This window comes from Camponotus vicinus, unplaced genomic scaffold (assembly GCF_025532165.1).
Source record: "Camponotus vicinus isolate PSW18456_S1 unplaced genomic scaffold, iyCamVici1.0 SCAF_4, whole genome shotgun sequence".
Taxonomy (NCBI): Eukaryota; Metazoa; Arthropoda; class Insecta; order Hymenoptera; family Formicidae; genus Camponotus; species Camponotus vicinus.
In genome coordinates, this window is record NW_028141976.1 from 13439719 (window position 1) to 13457524 (window position 17806).

General features: G+C 42.8%; 1 protein-coding gene and 1 long non-coding RNA gene across 2 annotated transcripts in view; both read right to left on the reverse strand.

The window, feature by feature from the left end:
• Positions 1–17806, reverse strand: part of Arm (armadillo) — a 309699-nt gene that overhangs the window by 247109 nt on the left and 44784 nt on the right. The window lies entirely within an intron of this gene.
• The window catches only part of LOC145971333 (uncharacterized), a 126841-nt gene continuing 110993 nt past the window's right edge, over positions 1959–17806 (reverse strand). Inside the window, exon 6 of the long non-coding RNA XR_014438851.1 lies at positions 1959–2806. This is a non-coding gene — a long non-coding RNA (uncharacterized LOC145971333). The remainder of the gene's footprint in view (positions 2807–17806) is intronic.

Genomic DNA, 17806 nt, shown 5'->3' on the forward strand with positions numbered 1-17806 from the left:
ATATAAATTGGTAATTTTTAACGTCATATTTTAGTAATAATGATTTTTAATTTAAAGTAAAAAGGAATTTAATATGTATTTTATTCCCATTATTCTCGTACTGGTTGTAAAAAATATATACGTGTTTTTTCTATATCTAGTTTATTAAATTGCACATCTTTTTCCGCGGATATCTGATGGTGCTGTTAAATAGGAGTTGATTGTTTTATATTTATCGCCATCTAATTATTCTTCGTTAAATACCACTCAGGTACTCCTTCAGCTTTGCGGAAGTTGGATCGTGCCTGTTGGAACGACGACCGTTCGAAACCGCTCCAACCTATAATTCCCAGTTACCAGAGAAGTATCTTATCTGTCTTTGGTAAGATAGTACCGGAAACTACGTACCCTCGCCCGACAGTAATTCCAGAACGTCGTAGGCACGTAGAACAGCAAGCTGCAAGAGTCTTATCGATCTTAATATCGATCTTTGGATATTTTTCGCGATGGCGCATTACTGTTATAACTTGCTGGCTGATTATTGTAAAATGATAAAATGTTTCAATCGTGTGCAGAGAAAAAGCAAAGGTTTCTAAATTTTTTTTTTTGCAAAAGTGGAATTTTGATTTACATTGTATATTATAATACAAAAATATTTTCAAATATATGTAATAAAATATGATTATTTTCATGTTTTTATCATAATATTAAATATTTGATAATATAAAATATTTGATTATCCCTGTATTTGTTGCTATCGCAATAATAATCTTTCGATTTTATTCCGTATTTCTTTTCAATATAATAATTGGCAAATTTTGTCTCTCCACAAAGTGTTCCCATCGCGCATACTATCAATTATGCAAGTACTTTTCCAATGCAAACTTAATTATATAGGTGCAATTATCTTGCCTGTAGATGTACTTGTACAATTTTTCTTTCGATAAATTTATAAAGTACGAAAAGTAATCATTTGTACCCCGTATTATCATACGCATTGTCTATTTAGCAACTTTGCGGATTTCGCAGGCGTCTTTGGTACGAATAATAAATAGAATGAAATATCATCTTTTGCACGGATTTCTATGGATTTCTACTAGAGTGATACCGGAGCGATCGTACGAAAGGCAGTACCTTCTTGGTCCTGTCCATCCATCGGTCCGTGGGTCCCGCTAGGATATTTACGACTGACCGACTCATTGGTGCTGCGAGTTGAGCGAACGGTTGCCACAAATCACATCGAGAAAGCCGGCCTTTCTCTGCTCTGGGAAACGCCTGGCATTTTTCTCTGCCGGGGATAACTTTGACTTATTGGTGACAACGAGAAAGAGAGACGGAATGAGAAAGTTGGGCGCGAGCGAGAGGTGAAAGGATGAAAGACCTAGTATACTGGCAGTCTAACGGAAAAAAAGACGCGTGCGGGATGAAAGGAAGATAGACAGCAACAAAGAACAAGAGAGGGAGAGAGCAACGATGTGGAGAGGTGTCGAGAGAAACGATCCCCCGGGGGTGGAAGCAAAGTGAGAGAGGGGAGGATATCGCAGAGGGTAGCGCACGTCTGAATGTCAGCTGTTGCCAATAAATAATGCCGTACATTGACATACGGCCGGCAACTAATCATCCATCGTGCGGCCAAATCAGCTAGTGATTTTTCACGCGTCATAGCGCGCCGCGCGTGTGAATCGTGCCGCGGGATTACGCGCCGTGTGCAATGGCTTTCCTTCGAGACTAACGCACGTTATAACACATTTGAAACGGTACAACGTTGACACGGCGTGCTGCTTTTATACCGAGGCTTTGATCCGCGCTGGTAAAATTATTTATATATTCTACTTTTTTATTAGAATCAATTTTTAGATCGAATGTTATTTAAAATCACGTGCTTTATTATTTTCATAAATAAAGATACATAAATATATATAAACTTTTTTCGATATAAGATCTAAAAAATAAATTAATCTTAAAATGAAATCGTGAAATAAAAAGTACATCTGTAGACGTGCTTGGTTTATTTATACATCGATGAGAGAAAAATAGAAGCTGTCGTATTAATTTCTTTCGCGCGGCGAAAATTTTCGACGTAAGAGAACGTAAATTTGCCGATTTCGACGCCGCAATGATATTTGCAGATCGGGCTCGCGATATCGGTCGGCGGGCGACTGGTCACAAGACGATACGCGGAGAATCGTTTCTGGGGTTCGGCTGGATGTTCGCTGGTTGGATGTCGCTGTCGCATAAATCACGGGCGGTATCTTCTGGCGCGGCGGTTCGCTCATCACGCCGAAGTTCTTGTCGCGCCTTAATAACGCTCACCCGCGCCTCCTCCGCAGCGATTCTCCTCCGCCCGTCCTCTCGTCGTCGGAACGTTACCTTTCGTCCTTCTCTCGAAACCGAGCGCCTCTTCTCCCGCCTGCGAGACGGCACCGACCGCGCGGCACGACTCTACGCTTCGCTACAAATCCTGATTATATTCTGCAAGTGACGTTATACCGTAAGGGTGCGATGGCGTGTTGAAGTCTGGTTTTTGTTTCCCTCCGTGTCGTTCCCTACCCACGCCTTTCCTCTCCCGCCGCCTAGTTGCCTCTTCGCCCTTCCACGTCAACCGCAACCGACCTCCTCTTCATCCCTCCGAAGGTAGCGTTGCTCTTCCAGCAGCGTCTCTCCTCGTCCGCGTTCACCTCCTTCTCCTTCTCCCAATTTTACCTCTAGCTTCGACATTTTCATCCTCGTCTCTCTTTTCTCTCCTCTCTATCCGCTGCAGCGGCAGCAACTACCCTCACGAAACCGGATGGAGGCTCCTCTCATCTTTACCCGGGCGACTGACAGCCTGGACCGCGTAAATCAATTTTCAATTACGGCTCTGGTATACGTATAGGAGGCAGGCGGGCAAGCAAGGCAAGGCAGGTTGGTGGTCGGTTGGGTAGGTGCCCGTGCAGTCGACCGAGGAAGAGGAAAGTCGACGGACGAGGAGGGAGTCTGCCGTCTCTCTGTACAAAGCACGTACCGCGGGGAGAGAGGGAGACGGTACGAAGAAGCAGGGGTTAGAAAGGGAGAAATGAAACTGGAAGAGAGAAGGTGGAAGGAAGAGAGCGAGAGAAGACGAGATAAAAAGAAAAGGAGCGAGAGAAAGAGAAGAAAAAGACACAGAGAGAGAAAGAGAAAAAGAGAGAGAGAGAGAGAGCGCCGACGCGGCTCGGTGAGTATACGTACGTATTATTATACTTCGCTACAGTCATATTTATAAATCAGCGATATAGCACGACGAGTGGAGACGTGGAGGGATGGAATTTATAGCTTCGTTCTCTTTCCTCCACTGCCAGTTTCTGCCCCTCTTGACTAGCGACCTACCCTCTTTGCCTCCTTCAACCTCCGCTCATTCTACGAACTACCCCTTCCGATACTCCCTTTCCACCCCCTATACACTACTCTCGTCTCCCGTTGTCCTTCTTTCTCTCTCATTTTCTCTTACCCTCCGCGACTCCCTCGCTAGCCTCTCTCGACGGAGAGTGCGCGGGCATACAAACTGCCAAGCCGGTACGTATGAGCTTAGGTCGACATTTTCCCTCCTCTCTTTGGCAATAAATCTGCGAGTCTTTTGAGCCGACGGTCCGGAGTGAGAGAGAGAGAGAGAGAGAGAGAGATGCGAGGGAGGAAGGGGAGAACGGGGATGGTTTCCAGAGCGCGGCTTGCCGCTCCTGAGGTACCAGAGGTCGCCCTCTTGTTCTCTCTCTCTCTTTCTCTCTCTCTCTTCTCTCTTCCAACCCTCCACCGACAAACGCGATCTCCCTCTCTCGCGCGCGCGTCACGGGAATGTATATAATTAGCAGCATTGTGCTTCCTCGGACAGATTTACGGGTCGTATCGCTACCGCGGCTGCATGCATAAGCGCGTTAAATAAGTATTTATCCGCCCCGTGGGGTACGGCGATGCCCGAGGTATCCGCCTGATGGATTTGCCGCTCGAACGCCCGAAACTGCATTAAACGCGTCCCTACTAACCACGAGCCACCCTCCTCGCCTCCTCCTCGGCCAGCGAGAAAGAGGAGACATATATATATATATATATATATATGTATATATACTATATATAAAAGTCGAGACACACAAGTTTACATTAATGTCTCTCGCCCGTGCGGAACAGGATCACGGCCGTATATATCGTCGCGGAAATTCGATTTTAAAAACTCAGTTACTCTCGACGTAGATTGCCAAGGACCATTCGTTGCGCTTCTCGGTTAGTCGCCCGCGGAGGGAATACGCTGTCTGCGGATCGAGACAAATACCACGTTACCGTGGGCAAACGACGAATCGCGAAGTGCAGCGGAACATTCCGCGTTACGACGAGGACGTTTACATATTTATAACGCCGAACCGAGTGGCGTTCCGCAACATGCATACATTATGCAAATGCGCCAAATGAACATCCGCGAATAAAGCGCGGCCGAACGAAGAAAAAAACGACAAGTGAAAAAGAAAAAGTCCCATCGACAGTCGTAAAGCGGCGAAATTTGGACGAGGGATCGACGAACCGAGAAACCAGCGATGCGAGAAACGTATCCTACAAAAAGGATAAGAAAAAACCAATAACAAAAAAATTGGGATTTCCATATGACGCGATACGTTTCGCCAAAACGATCATCGCCACCGAGAGCGGCAGCGAGAAAATTAAAACGATAAAAAAAAAGTATTCCATAACGCCACGAAAGTGCGGGACGAAGATGGACACTCGCCCCTCGGAAGTTGGCCACGTCACTATCGTCCGGTGACGGTTCACAGTTTGCAGCGGGCTCGGTAGGATAGCTCCGGCTGCGCTTTCATCGACGCCCGATCGAACCATTTATCACCCCGTGAGAGCGAGCGCGCCGTTGTCGCCCGCGCGTGCAGTCAGTGCATATAACGCGGTCGTGCCGCACACAACGAGCGCGAATAAGAGCGAGCGCGCGAGAGCGCATTTCCAGCCACTCGAGCGGGTCGGGGGTGTGCGCGTCCCCACACCTACACCTACCCCCGTGTACGTACACGTACACGCCGCTGCCCCGCATGGGCAGGGGACTTCCGTCAAGTTTCAAAGGCTTGACGGATGATCGCCACGGGACAGAAAGACGACGACGACGACGACGACGACGCGTCCGGATCCATCATATTTTCCACATCCCACCCGTTCATCTACCCTTCCTTGTCTACTGTCGCGATCGAGCCAGCTGCCTCCGCGCGTTGCCACTAGTACTACAAATCCCGAATCTTTTGCAAAAATTACACTTTTAGCGAGTATATACGTCCTGCTCTTACTTGCAGCCATGTAGAAATTGATTTTATGGAGTTAAACGGTAATATTTATTCAGGATCGCATTTATTGTACATTTTCTGTGGTCGAACAAATATTAGACTTTTAATCATTTGATGCGATAAAAAAATGTTGTTTTAAAAAATTAAATTCTTTTTGAATTTTTAATTTTCTCCGATTGCCGATAAAATGATTAGATTCCATATATAAATATAATACATACAGGCTGAAATTGAATAAAAGAATGTAAATAAATTTGCAATAAATATGGTTACTAATAAATATAGATATAACTTGTTTACACATTTATTTTATCATATCGATAATATTTTTCAAAGCTACATTTTGTAATAAAAAAATTTATATATCACATGTAAATTTATTTGGAAGATAGAGAGAACGCAAGTTTCTGAATTATAGAGAGTAGTACACAGGTTCGATGCACTTTATGCGAAATATTGAATTTGCTAATTAATCTAATTAATTAGGAGGAATGATTGTTCATCGTTATTTAATTAACTAATCAATTCCAGTAGTGCTCTGACTGAATCAGGGAACCATAATGACGCTATAACCGGTCTCGTCAAAGGTACAATTATTATGTGTTCAAATCAATTACTGTATCATTTTAGAGTCGATAATCGAATGTCGAAGAATGATTATCTACGAGAAGAACATCTTTAAAATGTTAAAAAATCATTCGGTAATCTCGATTTACGCTCGTGTAACGCAACACCTGTTACATCCCCCGGCACGCTTGTCTTTTTCGAAAAACTTTAAAGAATACCGCCTCTTACTGTACTTTCGAATTACATGCATGCGAATAGTTTTGGCCGCGAAGTTGGACTCTTGTTAAGACATAAATGCTCTTTCCTGGCCAGCGCACGATATCCTGAAAATGATTTCCCGAATTGGAAGCGTTCCAGAATCGGTAAACCGGCAATAGGCATCCTCTCAGGATCTACTAGCGAATTCGCAGCTCCGCTTTGGCAATATATTACACCTTTACCGGCGTAGACTGCAATGATCGATTCTACTTTCAGAGTTGGGAAGCTATTAAAATAAACACATCGGTAACGATTGGCCGATAATATTAGCTCGTCGAACGTGTAAATAAAAATAAATTAAGGAGAAGGACGTTACGTACACCGTCAGGAAATGTATCGCCGTATGAAAATGCATTACGGGCTCGCGAGAGAATCGGGTTTTATGGAACTGTATTTTACGGAACACCGGAAATGGAACAAACAGTCGATCGCGGTCCCCGTCCGCGACATTCCGCCCAGACGAGGCGCGTCGCGCGACTCCGGATCAATCTCATAATTTCGGCGACAAAGTCATCCGGGTACGCGGAGGAGATACACAAGGAAGCACGCGGCGGCGGCAGCGCTGATAGGGTAGATACATCGCGGGATAACGGCGACTATCGAGGAGAGCATAGCGTATTTCCACCATCCCTCCCTCCCCTTTCCTCTCCATCCGAAGGGAAGAGCCGGCGGGGGAAGAGGTTCCATCGGTTTGTCTCATTTCCGGGATCCAATCTCTCGGCTCGATGCCGGGCCAACCTACAGCCTCGCTATCCACGAACCGCTCGTTCGTACAATTCTACCCCCTGCCGTCTCGGCCTCCGCCTCCACCGCCGACCCCTTTCCCTTCGGTAGCGACCGGGGGGCTGCCGGCACGCCGCCACCCCGCCACCCAACAGCACTTTAGAACTGCTCCCTAACCCTCTCTCTTTCTCTCTGTTCGAGATACGTTCTATCCTTTACCCAAGCCTAATGTGCGCGCTGGAATCGGACTGGATGAGAGGAGGAGGAACGCCGTCGAGACGTTGAATGAGGCAGCAGCGTGGGAGAGGGAGAGAGAGGTGACTTTATCTCTCGTGGCGCCCAACAAGGCGACTCTCGCGTTTCAGGACGAGCGCCAAGTGTATCGCCGCGAGTTTATGCGAGCCGAACTGCAACGATGGTCGAGTTGGGTTCCGTGCGAAGCACGGAGAAGCCGTGAGGAGGAGAGCGGGAAGGAAGGAGACAGAGTGAGTCGAGTCGATCCAAGTCGACTCGAGTCGAGTCGGGGCTTCATCCCGGTTGTCGCGCGAGGGAAACTTTGTCCATTTTCATCCCGTGGGGATCCGTCCACCGGCGCTATCTTCGCCGGCACTGGAGAATTTTGCGCGCGATCGTGACGAAGACAACGACGTCGAAGGATAATTCCGCATCGTAAAGTACCGCGGTACCGACGCCTGGCGCCGTCGTCGCGAGAAAGCCTTTGAAATAATGAACGCGCCGGCCAAGTAGACGAAAGAGGGCGAGCGTAGAATCTCGAGAAAGTATCAGGATAATAGATTTTTCGAGACCAAGTCTGAGATTATGAGAGGGAATAGAGAGCTTGAAAAATGAAGATTGGCCGACCATTATTCCAGTTGGCAGCTAACGTTAACGTTTGTCGTACTTGATTTGAAAATCGCGAATGAGACTTAAACAATTATACGTATATAATAACGAAATGATTGTAACGAAATGGTTGTAAAATTATATAAATTGACAGAGAAAATTTAATTGAAAAAACCTCGATAATATAAAAATCCATCAACGATAATTGTGTAATTTTATTCAATTTAACACATTAAAAAGCACCATTTATCCATTATTTTAACGTTACTCTCGTTATTGTTGATATGTACGAGATATGACATGATATAATGATTTCAAATAATAAATCCACAATATAATATATCGTGCGAGAGCCGAATATTTGGTTTTTTGCGCAAGTTTTTGTAAGCTCGTCACGATGCGCAAATGTAAGCAGGCGAGCAGCGGATTCAATGGACCGGCAGCTCCGTTAAAATCGATGAATTACGAGACAACGCATTAGTGCAGTCCGCACGATACTAATCAGCAAAATTTCCATGCGATAAATAAACGAATGAAAGCGCGTAACCAGATACGCGCGCGCGGTAATGTCGATGCGATGGAAACGCGCCGGCCCTCGTAAATCGACAGATTTTTCAGTAAAAAGGGAAAAACAAATAAATGAACAAAGAACGAAAATCAAAACCTGGGACACAGGTAACGATTGCGCCGGGATATGTATATGAGGCCGGCGGCTTATTGGTGGTTTCGAGGTGAATTTGCTCGTAAATATGTATGTGTAATATTGATTCGACATAGACGCATAAAGATAGACTAAAGTGGATTTGAACATGGAACCGTAATTTCTGCAAATATTATGTTTTTGTGTTGGCGCTCTGCACGAGTCCGGCAGAAATCATTTTTTAATCTGTATCAGAATTTTATAATAATTTTATACGCGTATTTGTGTAGCTACGTTGTATATTTGATGATTCTTTTACAATATTCATTAACCGTTTTACCATACTATTTGGCAAAGCTATGAGATCGATATTTTTTTTTATTTTCTCATTTAAATTACACAAATTACATACTATTAAAGGTACGAAAAGTAGCTTAAATAAAAATTGTGGTAATAATTAATGATGAAAATAAATTGTAAAATATTAGAATTTCCTAACACATTGTTTCGAAATTTCTCCATCATTTTTTCAAAAGACATAATTTCTAATCGATAACTGTAAGAATATATTACGATAGCATTCTTGGCGATCAAAAGGACAAAGATTTATCACCAGAAATGAGAGGGGAAGGAATAAGATCCAGCGGGGGTAAATCAAGAGTCGTCACTTTGAAACCCTCGCGTTGTTATTTCTGCAACATCAACCGCGCGGTTGCGATAGCTAGAGTAAGATCCGAGTAACCAAGACGCAAATGCGATCACGATGAGAGATTCTCGAGGACCGAAGAGAGGGTTAGAACCGGAGAAGGACAGGCGGAAGGATCGAGTGACGAAGAATAGGGAGAATACGAGCAAGGAGGTCGCGCAGCTGGCACGCCGAATGTAATGTAACGAGGCGCTGCCCTTATCTCTTTGCTATTATCTCCGCTCGTTTTCATCGCTCCACGTCCTGGCCTGGCCGGGATATACAAAAAGTATTATGTAGGCACTTACGGTATCGCACACGCGGTGGGACGGGTGCGCAACAATACAAGGTGGAATACGTCCCGTCATTCTCCGCGAGAATCGCTCGTGCGTGACCACGAGCATTAGTTCTCCAATGGTATCGCGGGTCGCGCACAACTGTCCGTCTCTCCTGCGTCTCTTCCGTGTCTCCTGTATTTCGTGACTTTGCCCTGACGGCGGAGAGCCCAGACTCGGATCTCGGCACACGGATATATGACGAATGCGAAAACAAGTTATCGTTTCGTTGACGTTCAGCCCCAACGTCGCACGGGCCACGCGAGCACGTCAGAAAAGATGCACGTCGCTTCCGGAAGCGACACGAACCACCGCGACATGCCGTGGCAGGTCTTCCGCGACTCGCGGAACCTTTACATGATGGGCGTACGCGAATAGTTTGCAACGGAAGATTCCAAGTATTTGTTGTAGAGTTGTATTTAACCTAATCGATGGAAGAAAACACGGGGAGAAAGCAATGACTTCCGAGAACCAATTATAATTGGTTCCACTTTGTAAGCTCCGTATATATTATGCCCGCGTTTATATCTGCTAATTTCATTATGTACTTTTTATTGTATTTGTTTAATTTTTATTATAGAGACTAACCAAACACACGCACACATATACAGGCATACGCAATAACACGTACCATATTATCTATATTTGAAAGCTTCCTAATAAACTCTGCAGTCATTGTATTTTTTCATTATATAAGTCAGGTTATTATATAATTTATATTGAAATAAATCATTCAATATAATTATATAATAAATAACATAATATATGATAATTAGCATAATATTATATTTATATAATTAATGCAAATTGAGTCAAAAGAATCGCATTAGATGATTGATTAGCAATTGTACGGGTAAAAATAAATTTGTTATTATAAGCAAAGAGTAAATCCTCAGATATTGAAAATTGTTTCTGGTAAATATCATTGATATCTCGACATTGTTTGCAAGGGAAAAAACTAATTTGCCAGCCCTGCATGTTATTACCGGTGAACGATGGATTATCTATGATCCTCGAATTGTTCTCCGAAATGAAACGTATTGATTACCCGCGCTCAATGAGCAGTGGGCTCTCGTATCGACCGACGCATCTGCTTCACTTGGTTTCTTTCTTCCTTCGATGACGACGATGACTCGTCATCTTTTGACAGAAAAAAAAAGGAAAGGAGAAGGGAGGAAGGGAGAATGATATCCTCGTCTCGAATAACCCGTCCGCCCTTGATGTCGCCGCGATGAACGAAACGATCGACGGGGAATAATCATGCACCGATGATCCTGAATGCCTCCGATGACAATGAGGCGTCGACCCGACTCGATCACAACTCGTTTATGTCCGCATTATCGATTTCAGAAAGGTCGACAAAAGATTCTTAATTATGATACCGTAGATATACGTCATAAACATCACGCTATCGCTGCTCTACCATCTACTCGTGATAATTGCGCCAAGTTATGAAAAATAATGCGGAGTATTTTGAGCAAGAGGGCCATATTTTGCATCAAGCTTTACTTTAATAATAGATAAATAGATATTGTGTGACGAATAAATTTTCTTTTCAGAAAAAAAATTAAGAGGAACATCAGTTATTTCAAACAATTAAAATATCAATAATTGATAAATTACAAGCAATTGATAATTAAAATTATAAAAGAGAAATTATAGAAACGTGTTCAATCTAAATCTTTATGTGGACAAACAAACGAAAAGGGGTTAATTCATTAGTCAGCCACTTCGTATTTTAGCAAAGTACGGCAACTGGATCGAATAGACGAATCGCGGGGCTATTAGAGCGTCTGCCGTGAGGACGGGCTGAGGGATTGCTTCGACAGAGCGATTACAGTGGTCGACGTGTTCGAATGGAAAAAAGAGGGAGAGAGAAAGAAAAAAAAAATCGGCGATACCAAACAACGGGTCGAGTCTACGTAGAGAGGCCGTCGGTGGGGTCGCGTTTTTCCGGGGTGAACTAATAGACTCCCGCCCGCTCGCTGAACTCCGCGTTCACCCTCTCTCACCCACTCTTCCTCTTCCTCTCCTTTTCTCTCTCTCTCTCTCTCTCTCTCTCTTTCTCTACCTCTCTTTCCTTCTCTCCTTTTCTACCTCCCTCGCTCTCACGCTCAAATAAAAGTTTGCCGTGACCCACCACCACGACACCTGTTGAACCATTGGCCAGAGCTGGTTTTCCAGCCAAAAAAAATCGGCAATTAGCGTATGAAGCCTGTCCATCAAGGTCGGCTGAAAAAGAGTTACGATGACAAAGAAAAAAAGAGGCAGGATAGAGTGAACGAGGACGAGAGCGAAAGAGGAAAGTGCGTCGAAAGGACGAAGCGCGAGACTGAAAGCCGTTCATCGGGATCCGATCGCTCGTTCATGTCGACGCGTGTCCCATAAGTCAAAAAATATTTGACTGCCAGCGAGGAAGAGCGTACGTATAAATTTGTTTCGCGCAATATTTACCTGCTATCCGTTTATGCGCGAATGAAAAATGACACATTATGGGCTTGATAATTCGTCATGACCCACTGTAATCCTTACGGTATGGTCTTTCGCAATGAATACCTTGACATAGTACCTCCAGTGCATAAAACGACATAAAAAAACGAATAATAATCGATGCGTGAAGGAAATAAAACAAAATCAGTTGAATAACAAATTGCGCTAAAACAATATCATTGAAAATAACACGAGTAGCATAAAAAATGATACCAGTAATATAAATGTCATGTAAGAAAGATTACATCACGTATAAACTATAGGCAAAATATAAAATATTTTTAGGTGGTATAAGGGTTTATAAATCGCGGTGTTAAACGGGAAGTTCATTCGAGAGAAATAATAGCCGGCAGTTTGCGAAGCTACAACGACGCGATATATTCGACGAGCAGTAAATTCGCGAGCGTCCGCAATTTGGCGCCGATCTATAGACACCGCTATCTGCATAAGGGACACTGCAGTCTGATTATGCATTCGGTTGTTGCGTAAGAGCGAGTGGAAGGGAAAAGCTGACGGTGATTGACGGTTGACAGGATTGACTGACGGGCAGACGCGACCCAAAGGGTTGACGAATGGTCCTCGGTGGCTAAGCGAGCTTTCTAGCCGCAGCTCGGTCCAACGATCCGCAGGAAATGCATCACGATCCGCGTCAGGTGCACGTCGATCTCCCATTGTACACACCGGCCGTGTCGTTATCTGTTTATCGCAAGTGTCCACGCTGGATCACCCAATTCCCAACCATTTCGCGTTTACCCACAAATGTGCAGATACAGAAACGCGCGATACTTGTGTCCCGTGTATTTATTTTATTTACCGATTGTATAGTAACCGCAAAACGCGACGCAATAAAACGATCCATCGAACGAACTAAATGCTTTGTTTTTAAGTAAAGATATCTAAACGTTATCTTTTGAAAAAATTTTTATTCAATCTTGGAACCGCGATAAATATATGCGTGCGATTGTCTCTTTGAATATAAATACAATGGTGAAAAAACAATGAGACACGGTTAAAAATATTCAATTATTCCAACTATTTTAATTTTTTAAATTGATATAGTAAAATATCGTAAGCAGAATTAAAGACATTTGGCAGGATATTACATATAATTATCAATTTAATTAGGAAAAGGAGATGGTATAAAGTTGAAATCCTATTCCTCGAAATCCCTCACGATATATGGCAGCAGCTTTTATGCAGCAATACAGTTCCTACTTTACGAATGATATTCAAAATGATTATATGTTCCGGAATTACGTAATATCGATCTTTCGGTCGAATGGTCTTCGACATACGAATATCTATTCGGCGAGTAACGTGAGAGAACCAATCGTCGTACGTTCGCAGCCTCGACGGCGATTCGCCAAGAACGGAGGTCGAAAATGGAAATTTACGAGGCAGATTCCAGGATAAATGCTGCAGCGTATCGAACAGCTTTTAGGGCAATGGGTCGTGCGTTCTTTCGGAGAGGGAATCGGTCGTGTCCGCATTTTACGATTAACGGGGTATTCTTTCGACTCCTTTGAGATGCGTTCCTTTCTCGGACTCTACAGTAGCTAGTGGACTGCCAATACGTATCGCACAAACTAAGGGTACATACATATGTATCCGTCGCTATATTTTTCCTCCGTTGCACAATGGGAGGATACTAGTGCGCAAAGGTCAAGTGTCGTCCGTGAGCGATGGACGCGACCGTTTAACCGTATTATTTCATCACATTCGAGAATATAGAAGCTTCCGTATTTCATTTCGATCGCGCGTCATAACTTTCGTTGTTTTCCAGTTAAACCAGTTAAACCAGCGCACCGTTACATATCGTAAGATGAATGCTTGATCTAAATCAGTAACCGAGATGCGGAATCTGCTGTATCATTTAATTCATTTCGTATGGAAATATGCGGTAAATATTCCGTAGAGGTAAATTTTACATTTTCATAAATCTCGCAAAATTAATTAGAGATTAAATTAAATTTTCTTCTATATATTTCTTAAACTTAATATTTCATATTTTTATTCTCTCTTTCTCTCTCGACATATCTATAATATATTCAAAATATTTTCCCCTCGAAATATGTTGCAAAATGTATAACGTAAAATTTATAGCAAATGAATAGAAAAAGCATCCGCACGAAATCAAATATCAGCTAAATAAATAATATTCAGATTACATCAAAGATACATTTCATGCTAATTAGCGTTTAAAATTTCTTAAAATGCAAAATCGATAAACATCCCCGCAAACATGAGAGATTTGAAATATATGTTATTAAAATTTAAAATGTCATTTTTTTATACTCGCTGACATTTGATTTGTGGTTTACAATTGTCATTGCTCCGCAATAGTCTCTCACACGTTGCAAGCCCTTTCGAAGAATCATAAGGAACGATACCTCGCAAAGGCTTGTTCTAAGAAACGGCACATTCACGTTCCGCATACGTGTTTACCCGTGCGTGTGCACAACGAGCGACAGCGAAGGATCCATCCACCCCTTCCGCGACCCTTTCGTATTTCCCGACTACCCCAGGATCTGCGGCGCGTCGGAAGACGAGGGGCACTGCGGGGCCGCACGGGGCGGTATGTTTATTGCTCGAAGCTATCTCTTCTGGCGAGGGTGGCTGCCGCGTCACACAGGGTCATTTTCATAATTCGGCCGTTCGTATTCTCCGCGGCCGCGCGGCTCGAATCGAACAACAGCGTGCGGCCTCCGCCGCGAGAACGCTTCTTCTCGTTCTCAAAGTCTCTCTCTCTCTCTCTCTCTCTCACTTTCCTCGCCAGTTTTCCTCCTGCTCTTCTTCTCCCTTCTTCTCGTTTACCTCCACTCTTTGCCTCCACCTTTTCAGATCTTCGCCTCTCTTTGGTTGACTGCCTATCCTCTCTCCTGCGGCACCCATGAGTCTCCTTGTCGTTATCTAGTGTCGTCTTGATGCAACACTTTCCTTCTTCTTCTCTTTCTTCTTTTTCGCTCTTTGTCCTTTTTCCCGCGCGCATTTCCATCGACTGTTCTACATTTCTCCTATCTTTACCTGAATTCCTTTCCTCTCTCCCTCGCTATCACTGCAATTGTCCTCGGTCTCCCTGCGAGTGTTATAGCCAGAGGCTATAACACCGCTTCTCGGTATATGGCCTCATATCGATGCGACATCTTCCTTCCAAACCGTCTTTCCCCTTTCCAAGTTCGCAAACCTAGTTTCTCCCATACGTCGATGTTGCAATGTTGTAAGCCTTCATTTTGATATACAGTTGTATATCTATGACGCGGATATCTTTCTTCTTCCTTCCAATTCGTTCGCGCAATCGACAAGGAAAAGCAATGAAGTAGGAAAACCGAAGACTGGCTCCTTCTCTCACTGTCTCTGCTGATCTATTGCTCCGTGTATACCGGATCGATACGGGCCAATCAACTGCCACAAGTCGACCATGTCGTCCTCGATGTGACCGGAAGAAGAAACGCCTCTTCGGTTCTCCGAATTCAGCAGGTTTGTCTTCCAGTCCTTTCACATTTGACGCTTGTGGACGCAACTTGTTTCACGTTTTATGACTGAAGTTGGATGATTTACGCCACCGTCTATATTTCGTGATCTGACTTTTTCTTTGTATTCTCCTTTCATCGATACGGAAGATAACAGAAAAGGATTAAGAGCAGCATGCAATAAGAGTTTGTAGTTTCGAGGATGTATGTGTTTGAAATGTCAGCCGTACTTAAGAAGTTTCTTTGTTTTCGTCGGCGGAAAACCTGTTTGGAATTCGATACAGCAACGGAATACTTTATGTCTTTCGAGCGATGCCTTTAACTCGCGGTGTATCATGTCATGAATTTTCTTTCGTGAAACGACTCTCTCTCTCTCTCCCTCTTTATAAAATTCTCAGAAAATCGTTTAATCGACTGTTTCTTACTCCACCAGGATCCACCAATCAAAATATTTATAATATATTGCATCGATTACAAAGAATGTCAAATTTATCGTTTCGAATATTAAACTATCCTTGATTTCCATTATTGCAATAAAACACATTCAAACATATGTACTCCTTCCATTTGTTTTAGCGTTTAATCTTACTGCATAAGATTTGCTACATAGTCAGGGATACGTTTCGCCAAAGTTAATAATATAAGTAATGGAGATTGTTTCAAAACTAATTGAGATGTACACTTTGGTACGTTGTCGCGATCAAAATCGTTATAGCACTTTAGGGTCGGGAACAAGAAATACGATCCTTATTTAAACGACTACCAACCGCTTTTATATTCGTGCGAGGAACGTTGCAAATATAATTAATGTCATAAATAAGATTTTTTTTTGCATGAATCCAATAACAGAAATATAATATGTATTTTAATACGTTGCGAATATTGTTGAATGGTTTAAATGAGCAGCCCGTAGAAAAGGTGGTGCATGATCGACGTCACTGATCGCCAAGACGATAAACAATTCTGTCGCAGTAATTCCGAGTTTTCTTTTCACCATGGGGAAACTTGAGTCATACGCGTAGCGAGATTATTCGTTCGCGCCCCCTCTTTCGTATGACATACCGACGATACTTAGCAGGTGCCATGTGAGATACGATGTTGTCGCAAGTAACGACTGTACTGAGGAGAAGTACGGTCGCGCGGGTCGAACTGGCCGACCTTCGTCGACGGTTCGACGATTCTGAAAAAGCGAGTTTGCAGGGGTCGTTCCCTGCAAAGAGAAACGCATAAAAGCTCTAGATAGGAGATTATAAATCCATTTGTATTTGATGCCAATATGGATTAAGATAAAAGAATTATGTAATGCGTAAGAGAGAGAGAGGGTTGTAATTTTTATCATAACTAGATCATTACAAACCGCGTACTATATTTAGTTCCTTTTGCTATACAATGTATAACGTAACAAAAAGAAAGTTAATTCTAAACAAATTTACTTTAATTTTTTAATTTAATTTTTTTATTACTTTTACATTTAATCTTTTTATTATTATTGAATTACCAAGCTATGTGTGATCTCCGCAATGACAGCTTCTTACGAAGTATAAACACGGTGAGAATTTTATTTTTCAGTTTTCTTTCTTTAACTTTCTTTACCTTTATTTTTTTCACAAACTCTCAAAATTCATATGCTTTAGTAGTTGCAATAGCCAGTCAGCATCAATTTTGAGATTTTTGAGTATCGAATATAATATGCCTTTTTAGATAGGGACCTCATTAATAATTCGTTTCTCTTCTTGTATTGCACACATTCATATTTTAAATATTTTGTTTTAAAATATTTGAATCTACTAATGTGACACCATAAAATATAAATAATGTCAAATTGAATTTTAGTTAAGACAAAATTAATTTTTTTACATGTAATCTCGACTTGTCTATTTAATTCAAAGATACTCTGTATTCCTTGCGTCAGTCTTTGATACATGTTAAGAGTAAGATTTGTACAAGTGACATACATGGTTAAAGTTGAACAAGAGTTTGTGACTTGAAGGAGAGAGAAAGAAAGAGAGTGATAGAAATGAGAGAGCGCGAAAGAGACCCTAGCGCTATATTAACCCTAATGGCTCGCGTGGATATAAAGCACATCCCGCGCATATACTAACTCGTTATTATTGCCGCATAAATAACGCGATAATCCTGCCGTGGCGATGGAAGTACGAGGGTTCGGCTGAAGCTGCCACGCGGAAGCTGCCTTCGTGGCAACCCCCTGTCGACGGTAGCGAACCAGCCAGTAGGAACGAAGGATTTTGCAGAATGATACTCGGCTCTCTCTGAGAGAGGCTGACTAGCTTAACGAACTTTGGTATTACGTGCTATGATCTTTACCAATGTGCGTATATGCGTTAAACACGCACTTTCAACACAGTTATAGTCTATATGGGTAAGATACATGTAATGCGAAAGCAGCACAACCATTATCTTCTTTGCTAATTATAAGCTCTTTCCTTATCGAAATTTATAGCGTTAATTCTTTTGCGATGCTAAATATTTCGATAATTAAATTTCAGCGATTTAAAGATCCCAAGATTAAA